Here is a 26,250-nt window from a genome sequence, read left to right on the forward strand (position 1 = left end):
ATGAAACATGTGTTATGAATACACAGGGTACAGTATGCTATGCATTTTAATTTAATATAAAGTAATTAAATAGAATTATAATTATGTCATTGTTGTCATTTTGAAACACAAATAGGCCTACTATTCAATAAACGGCGATCTGCGACGCATAGCGATGTTTTGTCAAGGTCATCAATTCGTAAATCGGATGACAGCCAAACATTAACACATTGAAGACAATTAGCCAACATTTCATTAAAAAATAGTTTGTTTCAATGATTTCACAAGAATCTACTGATTTTAAAAAGTTTTTATTATAACACTTAAGACTTATGACTTTCTGTATAATTTTTTAGACCTAATGCGGTCTGGCAACCCTCACTCACGACTCAATCTAATGTCGCGAGTCATGGGTTGCCGACCGCAGGGTTAATACACAATTTGACAGCTGGAAAAAGAATACTTAGCACACACCAATCGGCCGGCCCCCAGAAGGTCCAGTGTGGGTTGCGTGCTGACTTGTCCTTGTAGTCCCCGAAATTTTTCACAGTTAAACAGTATTTTTCTATTTACTGTTGTGTTTTTCGTCCTACATATAATTTGGGTAAGTTTTATACCACATATTTTTATCCTGACCACTTTTCTGTCATTTAATTGACCCTAAAATTTCTAGTTTTGGAGCTGAAATCTGCATTGGCCTGGGAATTATAATAAACATTAAATTACCTAGACTACCCTGGATCCGCCCTTTGCAATTGCTCATTAGCGTGTGGACCGAATTTCGCTAGAGGGTACTCTTCTATAGGCCTTGGCCTAGGGCAGCGTTTTTAATCCAACATCCATTTCCTGTACTACAATTTTAATATTTTGAATTGCAACTGATAAGCCTTTGTTTTTATTTGCATTTAAACCAGTATTGACTCAAAATGGCACCGTATCAATTGTACGGGGGTATACTGTATATTCTAATGACTATAAATATCACTCCATATGTTGGCTATAGTGTCCAGCATCGAAAATCAACATTTCATATTGCCCACAACAACAGGATTCCTTTGCATCATGGATTGTGGAAAGCCATAAAATCCCAACAAGAACTAATATTTGTCATTCTTGTTTCAACCTGCATATATATGGATTACGTTTTTATTTGATTGTGCGAGTTTTGTAATCACGTATTTGGATTACTATTCATTTAAGCCAACAAAAAGAAAATTTAATACTAAAACATCCTGTGTTGTACTATCTGACTGCTCCTGTACATTTAATCTTCTTGAATCAGGAGATATTGAATCCAATCCGGGTTCTGATGTCTCGTTTGAAGGATGGTTATAGGCCTATTAATTTTATATTTTCCGTTAATAACAGACAAGGACTCAAGGTGGCTCACCTAAATATAAATAGTTATTATGGTAAACTTTTTTTTGAAAAAAAAAGTGTAAAGTGCATGTATTTGCGTTATCAGAGACTAAACTGTATTCCTCATTCACTGATAATGAATTATCTGTTCCAGGCTATAAGCTGATCAGGAAGGATCGAGATAGAGCTGATGGGGTATAGCTATATTGATCTTTCCTAGTATACCGTCATTCAAACAACAACTTAGCAGAAATGCAATTAACATTGAAAGTTGTCACCATTACTACAATTTACCGTCCTCCTTCTTCAAGCACCGTGTTGTTTAAAGACCTTGAACTGTCATTAAATGATCTGGACATCCAGGCAAAAAAATTAATCAAACAAATATATAAAATCAGATTAAAGTTATTGTTATTATAAATTATATATAATATATCAATCATTCAAATAGGCATAAAAACATATGTAAGACTCAAACAATGAAAGAATAAATTTATCAAAAGGTGTAATAAATTTATTAATTATGTACAATTTCTTGATTATATAATTTGAAAATAAACTTAAGCGTATCTTTTGCAACACACTAAGCAGAAAAGAAGTCATGTTAATGCAATGATGATTATATGTATTTGGCCGGAAAAATACAAATACCGTATTCGCGCGAATAAGCGCCCGGGCGCTTAAAATATTTTAGCACTTTTTGAAGGGCACTTATTCAAACGGAGCGCTTATTCGAACGGGGCGCTTATCAAAACAGAGTGGAAATAGATGAAAATCGAGGGATTCTTATGAGAACTTATTCAATTCAAGAGGCGGGACATTTTGAATGAAAAACGATTATTAAGGACATCAGGAAACCGCAAATTACGAATTGTGCGGCGGAAAACATAATCGTCCAGAGAGCATGGCTTGTCATGACAAGAATGTTGTGAGTACAATATTACATAACAGCAGAATAGCAGATGAAGTGGTGGTGGCTTGCTTGTTGGCCATCGGCCGATTGAGATCAGCAGGATGGCATGATCATTGGAGGTTTACTTGAAAACTCAGAGGAGAATGTGTTAGATGCAAATTATCTGAAAAGCAGTAGGACTAGGCTATAAAAATGTAAGAAGATGAAAGTTGCCTGAGTTGAACAACTGTAGAAACGTACAGTACGGTATCTTATTTTAATATTGACCCTCCACGCAAAGTTGATGCCCCTGCTTCTTATTGCTCTATTGAGTATTTATCACCTAGTAGATCTGTCCATATGGTTTGAATACCTATACTGTACATTAATAAAACTGCCACCAATAAACCAAAAGTTTACTAAAGAATAATACTATAATATACCAGCAGTCTGTTACTTGAAAATCCAACGTATTCACCTGGCTTAATTAAAAAGACAATTAATAAGTTTAGCAGCAGCATCAGCAGCAGCAGCAGCAACAACAACAACAACAATAATAACAATAATAATATTAATAATATTAATATTAATAATAATAATAACAATAATAATAACAATGATAATAATAATAATAATAATAATAATAATAATAATAATAATATAATAATAATGATGATGATGATGATGATGATGATGATGATGATGATGATGATGATGATGATGATGATGATGATGATAATGATAATGTCGGTTTTATATATCGCTTCATGCTTAAAGCCTCTAATCGATTCACAAATATACTACCCCGGTTATTGGATCAAACACGTATGGAACACATACTCAGCTCTCTGGGGAAAATTCCATAATATTGCAGCTAGCAATCAGCGCAGTTGTGTTCGAACCTACCAGGTACTCACTTGTACTCCTTGGTGGAGGGACAACCGTAGATAAATTGCCTTGCCCGAGGACATTTCATTTGCACAGCGAGACTTTCGAACCATATTATATTGCAGTATATTATATAATTATGTACGTGTTTCTTGCACTATCGAACCATATAATATTGTTTCGAACCATATCATATTGCGTTATATAATATAATTATGTACGTGTTTCTTGTACTGTATTTATTCATGGAGAAATAAGCATAATGTACTATGTATATATATATAACACACGTTTTGTTTAATTAGCATAATGTCATTATTTTATAGCAATATGCTTTTTATAGTTTTAATATTTGCTAAGATGGCCGGTCTGTTTCTGAGGTACACATAGTAAATTTTAAACAGTTTTAAACAGTGATGTTTATTTTGACTTTTTACAACTTGTTAATATCTTAACGTATTTTTTGTCATTACCAAGTTTTTTTTTGTCTTGTGATTTTTTTAACAATTATATGAAATTTTATTCGTAATATTGAAGACTGGTAGATCGGTCTATATTATGGGAATACCCACATACATGGTCCTCCTGCCATTAATAAACCAAAAGTTTACTAAATAATATAGGCTATTTGTTAGGCCTATCTGCCTTAATTTAAAAGCCAATGAGGTTTGTTTATTATTAATGCATAGCATATACCCTGTGTATTCATAACACATGTTTAATTAATTTAATTTAATAAACACAAATTTTATTAGGCCAGGTATTGTTATATGTATTTCACAATATTCATCAACTCGTATAAATATAATACGCCCATATTCCTTGTTACTCATATTGCATTAATATAATTATGTACCGTGCGTGTTTCTTGCACTTGTAATTCTCGACATTGCCAAGTTGTTTTGTCTTGTGAATTTTTATGTAATTTTATCATTTTTAACCAAGACTGTTGCAAAGGAAAAACAAATGTTCTTGAATCTAGAATTTGTTTATAGGTATTTGAGAACATCCGTCAACTAGTATAAATATTATAGACCATAGTCATTGTTATTGATATTGTATTATATAATGTGTTCGTGTTTCTTGAACTGGCTTTATTCATTGAGGAATAAGCATCTCATTTCATATAATTAATGAAATCATAAGAAATTTTGAACAATTTTGTTCATTTTCGCAATACACTGTCTTTCATATTATATACCGGTAACAAACTAGTTGTGATTTTAGTCATTATTTTTCTTGTGTGATGACTGTACTCTATAAAAAGGGCCCATCGGAACCTAGTTTCGCCACTGGTAAAATGCAGTGGCAGATTCGAAAAAAGTCCCAGCCGCCTCTTCCAAATGTTTAAAAGTGAAAAATATATTGTAAACATTGTAAAGAAATTATTAGAAAAATTTGAGAGTGCTATTTCCGGCAGTCTAAGGGTGCCAAAATCATAACATTTTCCCTTAGTCTCAACAATGGTGAGCTCAAATTGGTGGTCTATAAGAATCTCTCCTCCTGGGTGCAATTTTTTTAACGTACGATAGTTTGGTCAAATCTCATGAATTATTCATAATCATCCTTATAGAACATATATTGCGCATGCCCTATTTTCAAGTCTGTGTCAGCCTCAATGATCAGCTGCTCTGTGCATCGCAAGGGACCCAGTGTTCAATTTACAAAAAAATAATAAAATTTGAGTTTGGGCGAAATTCACTGAATTATTTCTTAGCAGTTTTAATTATTCACTAAATTCTTGCATTTGGTGTAGTAATATAACGTACCGGACGATAAACTTAATATTAAAAACAGCCGTTTTAATATACATTAAATGCTTAATTGTTTCGACTTCGTATTAGTTCAGTCACATTCATATTCACATGTATAATTATAGGAAATTTAAAGTATCAACAATAAATGAAAATATGGAAATGAGATGTAATGAATTATATTGGAAGCAAAGCTTTAAATACGTAAGGCTTTAAATAATACAATAATTAATTTAAAAAAAAAATAAATACAATAAAAAAAAAAAACTTAATCTAGGCTTAAGAAAATTTTAGATGTAAAAGTATCCCCAATCGGACACCATCCCGGTATTTCTGAGTCGAGGTTTCTGTGCCTTAATAAACAAGTGAAATGTTTTATTACAATTAATTTAGCATTCTAGTCATCTAAATGTAAAACTATAATCAAAGCCAAAACTTGAATGATATAAAGTAGCATTTTAGCTTCCTTGCCACTACCTATTTAACAGCCTTCCTGATGACCATCGAAAGTCTGATTCATTTTATGCTTTTAAACAAAATTATAATTTGTATAATAATCAATAAATTGTAAATAATTAATGAATTGTATACATCTTTTTATAAATAATTTTTTTTACTGTTTGGGTCTTACCTACGTTTGAATGCCTATTTGAATGATTTGAACTACATACATGGTCCTCTTGCCAAACCAAAAGTTTACTAAATAATAATAATACTAAAAACCAGAAGTTTGTTATTTGAAAATCTAACGTGATTCACCTGGCTTTTAATAGGTTTACTATTAATGCATAACATATTGTACCCTGTGTATTCATAACACATGTTTAATTAAATTAATTTAATATACACAAATTTAATTAGGCCAGATCTTTTTATACGAATTTTACAATATCCATCAACTTGCTAATCTAAATGTAAAACTATAATCAAAGCCAAAACTTGAATGATATAAAGTAGCATTTTAGCTTCCTTGCCACTACCTATTTGAACAGCCTTCCTGATGACCATCGAAAGTCTGATTCATTTTATGCTTTTAAACAAAATTATAATTTGTATAATAATCAATAAATTGTAGATAAATAATGAATTGTATACATCTTTTTATAAATTAATTTTTTTACTGTTTGAATGACTATTTGAATGATTTGAACTACATACATGGTCCTCTTGCCAAACCAAAAGTTTACTAAATAATAATACTAAATACCAGAAGTTTGTTATTTGAAAATCTAACGTGATTCACCTGGCTTTTAATAGGTTTACTATTAATGCATAGCATATTGTACCCTGTGTATTCATAACACATGTTTAATTAATTTAATTTAATAAACACAAATTTAATTAGGCCAGATCTTTTTATATGAATTTTACAATATCCATCAACTTGTTAATATAATAGGCGCATAATTCCTTGTTATTCATATTGCATTAGTATAATTATGTACGTGTTTCTCCCACTTGTATTTCTCGACATTGCCAAGTTGTTTGATCTTGTGATTTTTTTTATGTAATTTTATCATTTTTAACCTAGACTGTCGCAAAGGAAAAATAAATTCCTTTTTTAAACTGGACAATAAAGTGTTCTTGAATCTAGAACCTGTTTATAATTTGACAACATCTATCAACTAGTATAAATATAATAGACCATGCATTGTTATTGATATTGAATTATATAATGTGTTCGTGTTTCTTAAACTGGCTTTATTCATTGAGGAATAAGCATCTCATTTCATATAATTATGTAAATGATAAGAAATTTTGAACAATTTATTTCTATCATTTTCGCAATACACTGTCTTTCATATTATTTAAAAAAAACTAATTGGGATTTGGTCATTATTTTTCTTGTGTGATGACTGTACTCTCGTAAAAGGACCCATCGGAACCTGATTTTGACACTGGTAAAATGCAGTGGCAGATTCGAAGGAGGACCCAGCCGCCCCTCCAAATGTTTAAAAGTAAAAAAAAATATTATGTAGAAAAAAAAGAAAACCAACAATGGTGAGCTCAAGTTGGTGGGGCAGCACGCATTTGAGTTTGCACTGCGCCACTTTAGTTTTGTACTGTGCCACTTTAGGTTTGCACTGCACCACTTTAGTTTTGCACTGCGCCACTTGACTTTTGCACTGCACTTGACTTTTGCACTGCGCCACTTGTAATTTGTCCCTTTGGCGTTCCATACAGCCATTTGCAAGGCACCTTGTGTTCGATTTGCAAAAAATAAATAAATAAATAAATAAATAAAATAAAAAAAATAAAAATAAATAAAAAATAAATAAAATAAAATTAGATTTTTGGCGTACTTCATTGAATTATTTCTTAACAGTTTTAATTATTCAGTAAATTCTTACATTTGGTGCAGTAATACAACGTACCAGATGATAAACTTAATATTACAAACAGCCGTTTTAATATACATTAAATGCTTAATTGCTTCGATTCGATTTCGAATTAGTTAACAGTCACATTCATAATCACATGTAAAAAAAACAAAAACAATCTAGGCCTAAGAAAATTTTAGATGTAAAAGCATTTTCATCGGATACCATCCTGGGATTTCTGAGTCGAGGTTTCGGGGCCTGAATAAACAAGTGAAATGTTTTACTAGAATTTATCTAGCATTCTAGTCAACTAAATTTAAAACTATAAATGCTTTAAAGGAGCATTTTAGCTTCCTGCCCCTACCTATTTAACAGCCTTCCTGACGACCCTCGAAAGCTGATTCATTTTATGCTTTTAAACGAAACTATAAATTGTATATCAAACACAGAGAATTATAGTTTATTTTCCTCATAGAGATCTGGACGATGCCAAAATGGGCCAAACATCTTCGGGAAAAGAAAAAGGGGAAAATCGTTTGGTATTAAACACAGAAAGGAAAAAGCCCAGCCACAGCAACGACATTGTAGATGCTGCGTTGACAATACAGACAAACTGCGGACACTTTTTCTTTAGCCCTTCATGCTTCAGACATAGATGGGAGTCTAGCGGCCCGGCCCCAAAAGGAGGTGGGGGGGGGGGGCACCTCTTCAATGGGAAGGTCAATTTTACATGGTCTTTCAGCAACATTAACGAGAAAACCTCCTTTTTTCATTTCAATCGCAGCACAAAAAGATAAACTCCTGTTCGGTTTTCCATTTCCGAGAGTATCACACACTTCTCTAGAATAGCACTCCCAACACAGCGTTGGTTGGACTGAGGCCTGACATGTCGAAAATGACGCGAAGCCCCGCCCACAAAGTCTAAAATCTTATAAAATGGCGGCTAGACTTACCGAGTTGGCGAAGATTTTTTTTGCTATCAACCTTCTTTAAGAAAGAGAATTCAGGGTAGGCAGTATGCAAATGAATCATATATTCATAGTGTTAATCTATTTCATGGAACATGGCGGGGAAATTATTTCGCTCCCAAAGGAAGAGGGAAAAGCCGCATTCAGTCAACCTCATTGTCGGCAAAGGCCAAGTCGGTGATGCGCACTCTTCGTGTAAATCTCGGTATCTATAACCAAGCATATACATCTAGGCCTAGGCTCATGTATGTTTCGCGTTTAAACCAGCTGTCTATTATGAAATTAAAATGTCCGAGAAAGATTTTGATCATGTGACTAAATGATGCTCGCTGATTAGCCGATTTATCTGTCAATCAAATCTCGTCGAGATGTTATACAGACTAGCATATAGTTAGATCAGATCAGCGTTTGGCTGACGTATTAGCAAAAAGGCTGACAATACGGAGGACGTTCTGGAAAATCCGTATATGTACACTTTCTTCACTGCTAACATTTGCTTCTTTATATAATTATACTCGCTAAAAAGCTGTCTTAGTTGCAAAAGGTCCACTTTTTAAAACCTATGATTTCACAAAATCGTTTGATACCATAAACTGGACATTCTTTTAAATTGATAATGGATGGCTAATGGCCAATGTTATAATGAAAGACCAAAACAAGTTATATATTACCCCTTTTTCAGGGGTCCCCTCGAGAGGTATCAAAATATATCTTCAGTGTTTTAGTTAATTGGTAAATCTTGGATGGCACTGCCATTGGCTGTAATGGTATACAGACTAGCATATGACTAGATCAGATCAGCGTTTGCCTGTGACTAGCAGAAATGCGGACACTACGGAGGGCGTTTGGCCTGAAAAAACGAGGGAAAGCCGCAATTTTTACACAAACTGCTAACACAGCACGGCTAATGTGTTTTCTTAATTATATTCGCAAAAAGCGGCATCGACGGCCTTCCACGAGCAGTGCGAGAACTGCTGAGATAGTTGTAGAAGTTGGATCCTGAAAGAAAAGGACACTCTTGCGTAGATGACGTATCCAGTAAATTTAAATGCTAGTAAACATCTTTTTTCTTACCCTCTCATCCTTTTAGAGAGAGGTATTTAACTTAAAAGTTAAAAACAATATTTACATTAGCTAAACAATCATCAAAAACAACAAACACCCCTCCCCCTCTTTATTCCTTAATTCACCCACGGGATGCCTATTTAATTGATGCATACGAATTAAAAAAATATATTAAAGGGATTTTAAATTAACTAGGTCGGTTATTGTTAATTACTAGACAATTCTACCTGGTACTTACGGATATTATATTATCACTGGGGCAGGGACATTGGGGCTCCTTTAATAATAATATACCAAAATAATTAAGATTTAATATTTGACGGTTACATGGTGTTTATAAGTGCAGTTAATTGACTTATTTAACAAAATTAAAGCAGGCCTGTTAACAAGATATATTTTGTTTAGTATCAGCATTTAATTTGAAGTCTCAAAGTTCAATTATTATTCAATTTCAATCATATTCAGGCATAGTAGCGTAGATTCACTTTAATACTGTAACAAACCTATTTGTGCTGAGAAATTGTTAAACAACGTTATCAAAATCAGTAATGTATGTATTCGAATTATATTTTGATTGACTAAATTAACTGTAATTTGTTATGTGTAAATTAGGATTGTCCAAAGTTTTGGTATATATTCGTAAGCAGTTAACTTGATTTATGAGATTCCCTTGAAAGAGATATCCCAGGCCCAGGCCTACCCTCGGGTCAGGGCTATAGGAAAACACATCAACTAGCCAGAGCCCTAGGCCTAGGTAGGTAGTCAGAGAGTTGAAAAATATAAGTATGAACAGATTTGCTAGCGAAGGGAGCACAAAGTCGCACTGGGAGCTAAAGGTCTAATGTCCATGCCCTCTGGAAAAAAAACCGTTTTCTACAATGATAGGCCCTAGTTTGTTGGTATTATTTGACGTCAGGTTTATTGGTTTTGTCATGGTTTTATCTAAATACGGATCTTAGGCCTATTTCTACAGTTATCCTGTAGGCCTAGGCCTTAAAGTGTATTAGCTGCGAGGCATTTAATGACAAAAATTAATGTTCCTTTTCATAGTTTTAAGGATGTAATGTATCACGTCTTCAGACAAGTTATTAGAAAGTTTTAAATTACCATTATAATTTGTACTTACCTTATATTATTTACTTACCTTATATTATTAAATATTTCACATACACATGTTATTTTAAATATAAATGTGTTTATTCTAATCTGTTGAATTTGTTTATAGGACTAATATTCAGCAGTCAAATAATATATTAACAAGGGTGATCATACATACGTTTGTAATTAAATCTATTGAGTTGGTGTTACCATTGGACTTTATTAAGAGTATATATATAGTTTTTATAGCTGTTATATAGCAAATGCTTTACTATGAGATATTCAAAAGAATATGTTTGGTTAAGTCAAGTTTAACAGTAATGAAAAGTCACTTCACTTCAGAAAACAATACTAAAACTCATCCTACATGTAGAAATATTACTTATAAAAAGCAAAGTAGGCCGACTGTAAATTAAATAGACACATTTTTGTGTTCACTTTTTACAGAAACTTGAGCAATTTTGAAAATGTAGATGCCAGAAGAGATGACAACGATGAGGACGACGGCAATATTATGTCAATGCGTTTTTGTAGCACATCCTCTTTTTTGGTTCTGATACAACTTTCTACTCCGCAAATGGTTCCATTGTGACAGAACAGCTAAGGCTTGATCCAGAGACAGTGTAGCCATCTGCTTTTCTAAATATCCTAGGTTTTTAAGCGTGCACTATGGAGTGTTTGTACACTGGGCCTCTTGTTTATTTTTGATATTTGTTTGAAATTTTTAAAATCAAATAAACTTACCAAATACTGAATAGATGATATGGAACTTGATCTTTTATTAACTGTACTTACGGAAATAGTATAGAATTGTCAGCACTTGACTCTAACTTGATTTTGATTTATTAATTTTTTGGATATTGATTATTGTATATATTTTTGTCCTATATTGAAATGGAGCTTTTGCAAAACTACAGTATAACAAAGTACAGTACAGTATTAAACATTAAAGGATAAACACATAATGCTACGTAAGTGTAAGTACTTTTGTATTGTTGACCTCTTTTGTATCTTTATCCCGGAGCACCACAGTTAACACGATGTAGTTGGAATCATACCTGTTGACCAGAAGCCGACCTAAGGATATTCACGTTTTAGTGTACAGCGTTTGTTCAAGTTTTGAAAACGTCTTGGAACACCGATCCAACTCAAAAGTTTTACCTTTATTTTGATGTTTTTAAACGTTTTTAAAACATTCTTAAAAGGTGTTACAAGGCCAAAATCAATGTAACTAGAGTTAAAATTAACTCTAGTTGCATTGACTTTGGTATTGTAACACATTTTAAGAATGTTTTAAAAACGTTTAAAAACATCAAAATAACGTTATAATGACGTTTCTGAATGTTAAATTGAAACGTTATTAAAACGCAATAAAAACTCCACTGTTTTGCATAGTGAGCAGTAGTCTGCAAATTATGGCTTATCATTGATGTTGACTTTTACTGTATTCACTGACTCAGTGTATCTGAACTTTAATACTTATTCTGAAGTTGATATTTTGAGTTATTTCCAACTCGCAACTTGCGTTTTACAACTCGCATTTAGCAACTCGCATATTCCAACTCGCACCTCGTATATTCCAACTCGCAAGTCGCATTTTCCAACTCGCAACTCGCATTTTCCAAACTCGCAACTCGCATTTTCCAACTCGCAACTCGCATTTTCCAACTCGCAACTCACAGAAAAGAAACCCTCGGTTTGTTACCTCGACGCAATGGTTTAACGGTAGATGGTATTTACCGGTAAGAGAATACCAAGATAAAGAATAGGTAACAATTATGATTATTTAAAAGTATTTTACAAATTATGTCGTTACAGTATTACCCAAGTTGTATACTCGTGCGACTTGTGGGCTGCCGTATCTGAGAACGGGGATTGTAGATACACTATCTATTGGTAACTCTTACCAACCTAAAATTATACAAAACAAAGACATGGAGAGTTACAGTTTCTGTAATTCCTTTTCTGGGTGCTCCCATTGTCGGTGGGTCTGGCCTTTCTGGCACACAGTCTTCACATAATATTGTCATATATACTGTGTAATTGTTACTATTTGATGTTTCGAAATACATCCTATCGTATTTGTTAGGCCTATTAAGTTTGATGCTTATGTATTTGTATCCCAGTGAAACTCCAAGTACTGTACTGTATCTCCTATGAGGTTTTTTAGATAACCCTTTTCTAGTTGTAACTGGTTGAAATAGAATTGCATAATTTGTTGTAGGGTCAGCATTTTAGTGGATTTTATTTTTTTAGTCTAGTACTGACCTATTTGTTGTACTGTATTTTTAAACTTTACTTTTCGTCATTGATTAAATGGCACTATCATACAATACAGTGTAATTGTTTTCCTCTCTGCGGTATGTCTGTTTGCATAAAAAATTCTCCTGCCGGACGCCATCCCGATATTTCTGAGTTTATATTTCTTGGCCCAAATATTATTTACGTGATGAATCAAACCATGATAAATAGGCCTAAGCTATTGATACTTAACTACAGTAAAGAATGAAATCATTTCAAATTTTTTTTTCACATTTTCAGTAAGCTGCATATGCAAGTTTTGTTTGATTGCGTCAGAGAAAGTAGAATTTGGCTTACAAACGATACTGAGTTAGTTAAATTATTTTATTAAATTAAAATTATTGGTACGGCCAAAACCGGACCAGCCGGACCGCTTCTCAGGTGAAAAATCCAGTGACTGCCAACTGTTTTAACATTTTGAAATCACTCGCGAGTGATTGGTTGGCTGTCCATGTGTACTTTATCGCTTTCCACCAATCATCAGCAAGCTTCACTTTCCAATCATATAAGTATTTCCCTGGACTCTGTAGATACTATTCTCCTGATGACGATAGAAGCCTAAACGTCGAGACATTCTCAGCAAAAACAGAACTATAGAAAGAATTAGCAAGTTAAGGTCGAAAGAACAGAGAGAGGCTAAGGACACATAGGAAAGAGATTAAATAGGTAAGTGGCTGTTGAAGTCGTAGTGCTTTAAGTGTAGTAGGAGGATTTTATACTTTATTCGTGAATTAGTGGGAAGCCAATCCAAATTATGTATAATGGGAGATGAGTGTGATCGTCTATTAGAAACTCAGTAGGCACACAACGTTATTTCTATGGAACGCCTCCTCTGTCTTCAGTTCACAATCATCATGTAGTCATTACCAATCATCATGCAGTCATTACCAATCATCATCAGTCTTTACCAATCACCATGCAGTCATTACCAATCTCTATGCAGTCATTACCAATCATCATGCAGTCTTTACCAATCACCATGCAGTCATTACCAATCACTATGCAGTCATTACCAATCATCATGCAGTCATTACCAATCATCATGCAGTTTTTACCAATCACCATGCAGTCATTACCAATCACTATGCAGTCATTACCAATCATCATTCAGTCATTACCAATCATCATGCAGTCATTACCAATCATAATGCAGTCATTACCAATCACTATGCAGTCATTACCAATCACTATGCAGTACTTACCAATCACTATGCAGTACTTCCCAATCGCTATGCAGTACTTACCAATTACAATGCAGTAGAATATGCGCAAGTTTATACCGCCACCTATACACAACATTGAATATCACGTGAAGTTTAGTAGACGGCTGTAAAAGCAAGTCTATTAAAACAGTTATTATTTACTCAGTGAATAAATACAATATTTTCAAGTTTGCATACTGGAATAATTTGATTACGGTAACACAGCATATTTTAGTTTAATAAAGAACAGAAAGAAAAAAATCTTAGCAGGTTTATTACAGTTTATTACTCCAGTATTTAGCTAGTTAGAGCTGATTCATTTCTATCAGACAATCAATACAATTATTATATTAAACTGGAACAATTTCAATTGTTCAATTATAATTGTACAATTATAATTAAACAATTGTACAATTATATTAAATACAATATTTTAAAGGTTTGCATACTGGAGTACTTTATTTTATGTGTTATTGAAATAATTGCTTTGCGGCAGCAGCAACATACTGTATTTAGCTCAATAGGCCCTGAAGAACTAAGAAAATCTGCAAAGATTTTTTTTTTTCTGTTTTTTTATTAAACTATATGCTGTGTTACCGTAAGCATTTGATTAATTTTAGAAATGTAAACCAACTTTAATTAGAGATAATTTTGAAAATTAATAATAATAATAATAATAATAATAATAATAATAATAATAATAATAATTACCGGTAATTAATAATTAATAATAAGATGGGAGTTACTTATTTGTAGTTAACTAAATTAGGCTAGGCCTATTAGTAATATTAAAGCATATAGTTTTAGGCATAATACGACTAGAGACTTAGAAAGGTCTATTTTTTTCGCATTTTAAAATACTAAATTTAAATTAATCTTGTTAAAATTAATTTATAGGCCTAACGTCTGCCCTTGTAATAGGCCTAAGACAGATTACAAATCATATATTATTCGTAAAAATAAAGCATGTGGACTATCTATTAGCCTAGGCCTAGTGAGTGTGGTAGTAAGATGGGTGGTGAGAAACAAGAAGCAACTCTAGAAGCATATATGTAGTACACTGAGTAAATAATAACTGTTTGAATAGACTTGCTTTTACAGCCGTCTACTAAACTTCACGTGATATTCAATGTTGTCTATAGGTGGCGGTATAAATTTGCGCATATTCTACTGAATTGTAATTGGTAAGTACTGCATAGTGTTCGGTAAGTACTGCATAGTGATTGGTAAGTACTGCATAGTGATTGGTAATAACTGCATGATGATTGGTAATGACTGCATGATGATTGGTAATGACTGCATGATGATTGTGAACTGAAGGCAGAGGAGGCGTTCCATATATTTCAACGTTGAAATCATATTTACATCATACGACAGCCACACAATCCCACGCAACACAAAATCAACAGTCCGCCAAGTTGTATGATGATAAAATGTCATTTTAATAACGACGAAAAGTATATACGATACAGTAAGTACATAGTAGACAGGGGCAGCCGCTACATTCTCCGTTGAGCAGGCTTACATGCTATATACAAGGCTAAGCCCCTAAAAGCTAAAATTATTAACAAGATTTAATTAATGGCAAACGTGTTAAAATCAATTAGCATCCAATAATGCATATAATCCAAATAAAGTATAAATGAACCTACATTGAGCATGACAACTACAATGCGTTGTAATAATGAAGTAATTTTTTATAAACACTTAGTCCACCGCATCGTAAATAAAAAATTATTATTTACATAAATACATATCAAATACACCAAATGCCTTTTGGGTGCCCAAGGCCTATATGACCCAGCACGGATTTCAATGGCGGAGATGGGGTTGGAGGTGGGAAATCATTAAAGATGAATATATTTCTCACCGAGAGGTTGAGCAGTAGATTCGAGGGAGAAGGTAATGGTACCCAAAAACAAGGTGTGGCTCAAACGGGTGCTTATTAATATTCATAGTGTTAGAGGGCTTATTTCTTTCGATGAATTAACTTCTTTAATACAGATATCTAAAATTATGGCTGATCTACGATGCAAAAGGCTCTTTCTAGCCTCAGCTTCGAAAAATTTTTTTTTTTGCATAACGCGAAAGCCACACAATCCCACGCAACACAAAATCAACAGTCCGCCAAATTGTATGATGATAAAATGTCATTTTAATAACTACGAAAAGTATGTATGATACAATGGGTACAACAGGGGGCAGTCACAACATTCTCGGTTGAGCAGGCTTATATGCTATATACAAGCTGAGACAAAATATACGAGTATATTGTATATTGTATTTGTCTCAGATACAAGGCTGACTCCCTGAAAGCTAAAATTATTAACAAGATTTAATTAATGGCAAACGTGTTAAAATAAATTAACATCCAAATAATGCATATGCATCTACATAAGGTATGAAAATACAAATGAACCTACATTGAACATAACTACAATGCATTGTAATATGAAGTAATTTTTTTATGGACCCTTAGTCCACCGTATGGTAAATTAAAAATTATTTATATAAATACATATCAAGTACACCAACTGCTTTTTGGGTGTCCAAACTAGCCAGGGGAACTAGAAGAGACCCTCCAGAGAAGACACATATTGATCATCGATCAACCAGCTCGATAAACAACCATATGCAATTCTAATAATGACGCAAGTAAATGATGCAATTTTATAATATACTGTACTTGTTACGGTTAGCAGCCATATGCTTGGAGAACAACCATATGTTGTTCAACTTTTCAAAAAAAAAAAAAAAAATTATAAAGTAAATGCATTTATTCCTATAAAATTGCGGAAGGCGTTGGAATGTCATACCAACTTGTTGGATCATCTGTTCAGACCAACCCAATGACGCTGCATGAAAAGCCGCGCCGATTTAAAAACTGTTTTCTTTATGTAACGATGCATCCAGGCCAATAAAGGAAGTAGAATTCCTGATTTTATCAGAAATAAATTGAGAAGGAATGGGTCTTCCATCGATATGCTGAAGAAGTGGCCCTGATGCGTGGCAGAAAGTATGTACTGTATAGGCCTACGTAAATTGTAAACAGGACAAAATCGATTACAAAGCTGTTTCTGAATAGAAAGAATAATTGACAGTTTACCAGTAGCAGTTTTGGAATGACGTATCGTTAAACGCAATCCTTCCGTTGCCCCCGAAGCCAGAGCAGTTTTTGTGTTTAATGGGTCTATATAATGTTATAAAAGCAGTTATGTTTTGAAAAAGCTCTTTGTAATAAAAAGGTGATAATATAATAAAATTAGAAAATATTTTCTGAGAATTAGCATGTTTAAATCACACCGAAAGATATATAAAAAAACCTCATTACATAATCAATACTTAACACATTTATTATTATAAAACAAAAAAAAAGCTATTCTTCTTCTTCTTCTACCTCTTCCTACTCTTCTTCTTCTACTAGTTCTTCTTAACTCTCATTTTGTACACTGAAAATAATAGTACTATTTTACTACATGGCTAAAAAAAAAGCACAAAATATTGTCATTACTACTGACAGGGCCATCGTTAAATTAAGTCAGAGCCCAAAATATAGCATCATATTTAATACGTCATCTGACATCATGAGAACCTACACTTTAATTACAATTATTTGTTATATACTAGGCCTAAATTCGAAATTATTATTTTAAGACTTTAGAACATAATACATACTGTTTAATAATTGCTGAGATTTGATGCACATTTCAGAATTAATAATCGTTTTTAGAATATCTTACTGAATATTTATTGTCTACTAAATGAAATATGAATTATATGCATCTTTCAAAATACAATTTCTAAAATATTAATCTTGTTTTTATATATAAATGTTCGATAAATTCTATCTTTCATAAAAAAAAAACACGAAATTCAGCGCGTCTATTTTCATTCTAATCAATGGCGTTTGTAAACGTGCACGGACGTCATCGTCGAATCCCATGACTTTCGACGGTAAAGCTGGCCTGCCTGCTAGGTCCCAGGCCAACCAATAATAATTAACAAAATATATAGGCCTATATTAAAAAATCTTTTTTTAATATAGGCCTATGGCGCATCCTGTACATGCACTTTTACAACAAAAGCCTATGCCTAGTACCTGTAGTACGTCCTACTGTACTTAGGCCTACACTAGTTTCTTGTCGTCGGGGTATAATTCTGTCTCTAAATGAACGAGGAGCGAACCTGCTAGTCAACATCTAGGCTAGGCTAATTGATTTTGTAATCAATAACCCACCTTAAAGGACTATCTGTCGTTTCCTTCTTTGCAACAGCGGACGAAAAAAGTCAGTTATTCTAGGACGTTTCATGATTCTTTATCACTAAAAATTAACAAACACTCGTTTTGACGCACTCCGTTTTGTAGTGTGTGTCTGCTGTTGAAAACAAACTTCCTAATTTTGTGACTGGCTATGATGACTGAGATGGACCATGTTGGATAATTAATATTTTGTTTGGGATGGAAAAAAGGAGAGTCAATTTCCCCAAAATGGTCCATCAGCACATAGTTTAGTGTGCACTATGGACAGTATGGCTATGGAATTTACTAACCACACAATCCACAATCAGGTGATTAAGTCCCAAAACTTTATCTGCATTTGGTGGATTAAGTCGCAAAACTTTAGCTTCGTTTGGTGGCACCATTTACTCTAGGTAGACGGCGACCGGTTTCGTTACCGGTTGGTACATTTCTTACAAACATTCAGCCAAAGGCCAGTAAAAGTTGAGACGGCAGCCGGGTTTTTATCGATGTTTGCCATCCTTATGTGCGCCATCGTAAAGTCATGGTTTGCTGGAGTTGCGTTCAATTTACATCTCCGAACTTCTGAAGCTGAGATATTCTATGAGTAGGCTTGTATCGCAGGCTACAATTTAAAAACGGGTGACCAAATAATGAATTAGGTGCTAAATTTTGATTTAATGCTGGGTAAGTTAAAAATAGACACTCCGTCCGAGTGGGACTCAATCAAAAATTCGAGGGGGTTCGCTAGAAAAGGGGGGTTCGCCCGAACCATAACCCCCCACCCCTGACTACGGGCCTGAACCAACTTATCTTCCATTCCTGGACGGACGGCAATTTTCCCGAGTCGCATGAATGCCTGGAATGAAAAAAGGTAAAATGCCTTAAGCAGCAATCGATAGAAAAATGTCTCCTCTGTATACTTTAAAGTACCCACCATCCGCCGTAGAATGTCTCTTGTTATGGGTAACTGTGTATCTAGTCTTTCCTGTCGAGTGAACCCCTTTTAAAGTCTCTTTAAATAAAAAGGTTTCCGTCGGATCGGCCAACGCATTGAATTGATGTACAAACCCTATCACCGAAATGTAAATAGGCAATGAAATTGCACAGCTGCATATTGTGACAGAGATTAAACTGACTTGCCGGAATCCCGATTATAAAGTATGTTCCAGTTGCGTAGATATGTTTTCTGGATACTGGGGTTAAGGAGACTGATGCCAAGTGATAAGCAGTAGGACATACCAACAACTGATTCCTCAATTAGTAGTCCTGCAAGGAAAGACAGAGAAAAAGAAAAATTTAAATCAGACTTATCAAACGATTAAATAAACAGGCACGACGCAGGCACACTGACTGGGATGGGCGGCTAAATACGGGAAAAGCTCGTGGGCCAGTTGAAGACGTGAGAGTAAATCAGCGACAACATTCTCTATCCCGGGAATATGTTTCGCCTTAAACAGAATGTTATATCGGAGACAACATAGGACAAAACGCCTGAGTAATCGGAAAAGAATCGCAGTTTTTTGCAGTTTTCTTATTGATTACTGATTTTGTACAACAGCGTAATTATCTGAGCGGAAAATAATACAACGTTTGGCCTTGGTTTGTTCCCAGACTCCAGAGACAAAACATGACTATATTGGCCATAAGATGACTGAAAGGAATGGTAATTTGTGAAAACAATGTCAGGAACCAAAAATATGTAAAAAAAAAACAAACAAAAAAACGAGTAAAAATGCGCGCTCGTAGTGGAAAAAAAAATTGAAATGCTCAAAATGGCCTAAAACGTGCTCTAATTTAATCAAAAAGTGATTTTCAGCATTTTTAAATTTTGACGCACGCGTGCGCGCGCGTTATGACGTGCACGCAAAATATATCAGTACATTATATTCAACCTTGACCTGAAGTTTATTCCCCCTTAAATATGATTTAGAAATGACAATTGGTTAGGAAGATAATGATGATAATGTAAATACGCAAAAATTGCACGTAGATGACGTCACGCATTACTGAGCATATTGAAAAGCTTCTTGTGATTATTCCCGGCCAAGCCAAATTTTCGTTGAAGTGCGCATGTACCGAGCTCGATTTTGAACAAAAATGGGTAGAAAGAAAGAAAAATCTCTGACAATAACAATAGCTGATCCGCTCGTGAATTTCAATCCAAGGTTTACGTTAGAGATGGAGCATTTCATTATTTATATGTAAATAATAAGGTTGCACAACATGCAACTATATACATATTATTTCTAAAATAATGATATATCTTCCTGAAGACAAAGAATTTATTATGTATAGGTAAATAACGAGGTTGCAACAACTGAGTAGTAATTATAGTATTTCTGGGATAATGATATATCTTACTGAAAAAAAAGAATACAAAAGTGGTACAAACATAGGTATCGGTAGTGATATTAAAATAAATCGTAATAGTAGTAAAGTTCTCGCTTATAATTTTCATTCTGTTTATGAGTTTGATTATGCTATGGCACTTATGGAGCTCCTGGTATTTTATTCACAAAGTATAGGCCTAATTATAGAGCTTAAAAACCAAAGATCAATATAAAGTCTTTCCAATCTTCAGTATAAAATTTAGCATTTAAAAGTATTTACGGTTCCATATAGGCGCTTACCATCTATTTGCCACTTCGTTTTTTCCATCCTATCCAGGCGAGTGAGATCATCGATTATATAAAAACAATGTTTTTGCGTTTCATTATGTTGACTTTATCAGCATACGAAAATAAAGTATGCGCTGGTTTGTTGTTAAAACCCTTTCCCTCACGATGTGCCCTTTCAATTCTTAAGAGAGCAGGTAAGGTAATATTAGAACGGAGAAAATGTTCAGTTATCTCTATGCAGTTTTCTTTAGTTGTAGGTTTTATTATTTCTGCGAGAGAACCTCTCATCATCTCTGTTCTATGAAACTCTTTCTGTCTGCCTGTCCGCAAACAATAACTTGTTATCGCTTCTCTAAAGCCATACACTAAAAATATCACAGGTGTGTTCAGCATGATGATTAGTTGGTCCTAAAATGTTATCGCTTCTCCGACTTGCCCTATCAACATGGGATATTCACTAATGTATTCAGTATAATGTATAGTTGGTCCTAAAATGAAATTCAAACTGGTCTGACCCAACGAAGCTACAATATTGCTCATTTTTTGGCATTTACACTGCTATCTCGTGTGTTAACACACAGGCCTTTTTAAATGTATCAAGTTATTCATAAGTAAATCAAATGCCTTTGACCAATATTGTGGCTATGTGTAATTCATACATTATAGAAAATATAGTACAGCTTTTTGTTCTTTTTTTTTTTAAATTATCTTTCATCATTATTTGTTCTGGTTGTATAAGGCATAAGTCCTTTTTGGTTACACCCAGTTAACACGAAGACAATATATTAAATGACAACTCGCTGGTTTATGAGTGATGAAACTCATGCCTGAGGCAACAATTCCATAGATCCGACACGGCAATTTTGGCAAGTAGCCTTTTGTCCAGATGGCATTGTAATTTCACGCAATCTAAACCGGGTATACAAAACACATCCGAAATACTGTGTTGGTCAATCCGTGTTGATTGTGTTATATAAACGGGCCCTCAGATCCAAAAAAATCTAAAGCGTAATTCGCACTAGACTTTTTTCTTGACTTACAAACCGGCTGTTAAGCCTTGCCAAAAAAAAACAAACTCCCGTGCGAACCACCAACTAATTTTTCCTGACCTAAAGGCTTACCGAACGGTAAGATTTTACGGGTTCTGTTTGCCCAGTAAAAATTAGCGAGTTGCAGTAGTTTCACCGAGGAAAAATGTTCAATGCGAACAGCACGACTCAGTGGAACTTCCTGGGTCACCTTCACGTAACATGACTTTCATATGTTTCTCGGTAAGTCACAGAACGAGTCATGGTAAAACATGTCAAAAATCTCAAGTGCAGTTACAGCAATAAGATTATCCATTAAAATGTTTACTATAATCTAGGGACGATTTTTTACCAAAAAAAAAAAAAAAAGTCCAGTGCGAATGAGGCTTAAGACCTAAGACTACGAATTCTGAAACCCCGAAAAAAGACCCCCTAACTAACTATGCTAGGATTTTCTAGACAATAATACCTTTATTCACTGCGGCTGCTTTAGACCAGGTAAAAATATAAATTAATTAGCGCCAGCTCGCGCCAGTTTCTAGGCTAGCAATTCCCCATTGAAGAGCTGATTTATTATTTGAAAGTCTCAAAAAAACTTAGACGCGACTCCTAGCCAGAGAGTTCTGAGTTGTTATTCAAATTTGTGGTGCTAAATACATGAATAATCAAATTAATATATATTAGTTTCATCTGATTCTATAGCATATGGTAGGCCTATAATATAATTGTTTGTATCTGATCTGATAGCGAAAACATAGATAAAAAGATAAACTGATATTACAAACCCTCGCCCTGCTGTCGTGCTATATCTTTGTATAGTCAATACGCTCGATCCGCTGGTTGTTGTTGATTACTAGCTAGAGATATCAGGTGAAATGTACGGTAGCCGAGTAGCTGAAAGTACGGGATTCAAGTCCCACTCTTGTTATTATTTTGTTATTTTTATTATTTGTGCATCTTATAGAATTTTTTTTTTCTTCGTATTTCATTATTTATAACTTTTTTTGTTGTAAATTGGGACAGCAGTTAAAAAACATAAACAAAATCTTACTTCTCCAATCCAAACAAGGCCTAGCATAGGTCTCAAGTACGGTAGCAAGCCCATTGGCCTTCCGGGCTGCTTCCAGTCCGCTTGCCAGAATTTGACACATGGTCGGTACGCTCGAGTCGGTCCGCGGTCAATCCGCTCTATTAAGCCTGGCTCGAGTTGACTTGTCAGTTGCGACAAAACTATTCAATTCAATATAAAGTTTATTTCCACATCATCAATACAAAATACATAGACGGAGAAATACATAAGGGTAAAAAAAAAAACAATAATTGATATGAATGTAAGCCCATCAGAACATTTGAATAAAGTGGAAAAAAGGTCGCCACAACAAGCAAGCTTTATAACGGGCGCCCATTGATTATGAAATAAAATTAACAACTATATCACAAAAAAATAAATTTTATAAATAAAGTAACAATAATCATTGAAAATTCTGAAGAAAAGTTATAATATGATTACATACAGCACAATTATTTATACAATGATTTGCATTACACTTATAGTTTTCATAGTAATGGTTATTTAAATTTCTTTTGAATTTATAAATACTATTACTGAGTCTTAATTCTACATTGATATCGTTCCAGATTTTAGGCCTTATATATGTTAAGCCCTTTTGTCCCATATTTGTGTTCTTTTTTGTTATACACAAGTTATCTTTATTTCTTGTACCATATCTGTGTACAGAGCCATAAGTCTGAGGGGGTGAGTGGAGCGATTCGAGTCTCACTTGGGTGGGGGACAGGGGGCCGCCTACGCCCCCTGGAAGCCATGGATATTTGATGAATTTTGGCGAATTTTTATTACTTATTTGATAGGCATCGAGTTACTATAATATGACATCATGTAGGCTATGCTTTCTAATGTTGACATCAGCTTCCGAAACCAAAACATTTTGATTGAAACAAGAAACAAAGAGTATGCAATGTAACCATCTAATTAAGTGAAATACTATATTTTGGAATTTTTGCATGAAATCTGTCAACCACGCTTTCATGGTCGAGGTTGCTTTACCTATCACGATGTAATCCAACCATCATGAGGCTATCTAACAGAACGCAAATTAGTTTTAATTAGTCTCATTGAATTATTATTATTATTATTATTATTATTATTATTATTATTATTATTATTATTATTTTATTTCTTATTGTTATTGTTGTTGTTTTTGTGATGAAAAGTTAACACAAACAATATGGTGGCGAATATTACATATACATATTTTTGTTATTTGTTTGTTCCCCGACAAAACTTATCGTCTTCCCCAGCCACCCCTGGCGCCACCACTACAACAGAAGCGCAATGATCATGGCGTTGTACGTGGTTCAAAAGTAAGTTTTGTTTCAATGAGAAACCAGCAATTATATTATAATATAATATAATAATAATAATTATTATTATTATTATAAGTCAATCGTGACGTCATCACTGTAACTCCCAAAATGTTATTTGCCTATTCCCCAGCGTCCATCGTGTGCAATAAAAAAATTCCTCATTTTTTCGTCACCGCGATAAAAATTGAATTAATTGAAAATTACTTTCGTAAAACAAGAAAGTTAATTCAAATTCAATATTGAATATGAACAATTAAGTAATTCATTGAATCAATGGACCCTCATAAACACAACAAACTGAACGTTTAATAGGAATATTCTAGACCTATTTTAAAGACTCAAGGAACAAATTTAGATGTAGGCCTACGGCCAGGCAGGAGGCCGCCCAGGCTTCCTATTACTACTAGGCCGTTGCCCCGGCCGTAGCCTGGCTAGTTATGAAATCATCGCACGATTTTACCTGTCTGCATGCACCGACCAAAAAGGACGCCAGTGACTTTATTCTCTCTCGAATGCTGAAATGTTTATTTCTTTGACGAAAGTCTACCAAAACAGCATTACAAACAAGTCCTTTTTAACACAACACAAATTACAATAGTTATTCATCGTATCCGTACTGTACTGCTGATGTGTAGTTAAAGCCCCATTCCCGGCAAAATTTCAGTTTTTAAGAAAAATCTAATTTTTGTATAATGTTATAAAGATTTATAAATATAATACGGAATTGCTAGTTTAACTGAATTTAGACATTCCTAAGAATGAAAAAAAAATGTAAAATAAGACTGAAATTTGATTTTTTGTGTTCCACATAAAAAATAAATGCGGATGAATTTTTCATTTTAAACAAACATATCTCAGCCTTAATCGAACGACCGCATTGTGCGAGATACGAAGTACAAAAACTAATCTCATTAGAGAGGGCGCACTTTATTGACTGTATAAAAGCATACATAAAAGCGAGAGTATTCCAGTGGATGCGATCTACAACCTCTGAATTTGCCTAGTAACGATGAATTCGTCCAGAAAATGGTAATATTTTATGAGAAATAGTCTGTATTTCTCATTTTTTTTATTCTTTTGCGTAAACTAAAATTCATGCCAATATTTTTCCATGATTTGTAATAATTGGAGTAATGCAAATGAATATTTTCTAAAAAAAAGTCAGTTTCGTGAAATTTTGCCGGGAATGGGGCTTTAAACAAACATATCTCAGCCTAACCGAACGACCGCATTGTGCGAGATGCGAAGTACAAAAACTAATCTCTTTAGAGAGGCGCACTTTATTGACTGTATAAAGTATACATAAAAGCGAGAGTATTCCAGTGGATGCGATCTACAACCTCTGAATTTGCCTAGTAACGATGAATTCGTCGAGAAAATGGTAATATTTTATGAGAAACAGTCCGTATTTCTTATTTTTTTTTATTCTTTTGCGTAAAACTAAAATTCATGCCAATATTTTTCCATGATTTATAATAATTGGAGTAATGCAAATGCATATTTTCTAAAAAAAGTCAGTTTTTAGTGAAATGTTGCCGGGAATGGGGCTTTAATTAAACGCGTACTGCAGGAGGAAAAATCAGCATACGCACAGCTAAATGTAAATACGCACACGTATACTGATCATATCACATAGCAACCGATGACTGCTACAACAGTTGGTTATAAAAAACTAAAATTAAAAGATGGCGATTGACTTATAAAGCAATTAGTAGAGCATGCATCGTACACTAAATGGAAAATTATTATAGTTAGGTTAGATTTTCCTATAGTTTACTATGCGGAGCTCTACTAATTGCTTATTATCAGTGGGTGATACTGGTGTTGATTTCTGTTCAGTTCTATATATTGATATTGGATTTATTTTAAATACAGTAGAAATACATAATTACGAACCCCGACTGTAATTCTAATAAATTGGTGGTAGCAGCTCCGACACCACATACTCTGAATACCAAAGACTTTCCAAGTTAAGTTTCAAGAAGTACATTGGCTATTATCAATTGCTTTTCAACAAATTAAAACGAAATTCTTTCCTGTAAGACGAGTTTTGTTTTCCCATGTAATGTTATGTGTAAGGTTGTGTTTCTAGGGGCAGATGTGCAAAAGGGGTGCCGAAAGTGGGGCTGATCGGGAAAACCTTACTATA

At 33.9% G+C, this 26,250-nt stretch overlaps 1 protein-coding gene across 1 annotated transcript in view; it reads left to right on the forward strand.

Annotated features, from left to right (window-relative positions):
* Nucleotides 1-13,168: 13,168 nt before the first annotated feature.
* The window catches only part of LOC117105404, a 16,104-nt gene continuing 3,022 nt past the window's right edge, over nucleotides 13,169-26,250 (forward strand). Inside the window, exon 1 of the mRNA XM_033246530.1 lies at nucleotides 13,169-13,291. The gene's annotated coding sequence lies outside the window, so the exon portion shown is untranslated. The remainder of the gene's footprint in view (nucleotides 13,292-26,250) is intronic.

This window comes from Anneissia japonica, unplaced genomic scaffold (genome assembly GCF_011630105.1).
Source record: "Anneissia japonica isolate Jap-2015-1 unplaced genomic scaffold, ASM1163010v1 scaffold667_len338742_cov159, whole genome shotgun sequence".
Classification (NCBI taxonomy): Eukaryota; Metazoa; Echinodermata; class Crinoidea; order Comatulida; family Comatulidae; genus Anneissia; species Anneissia japonica.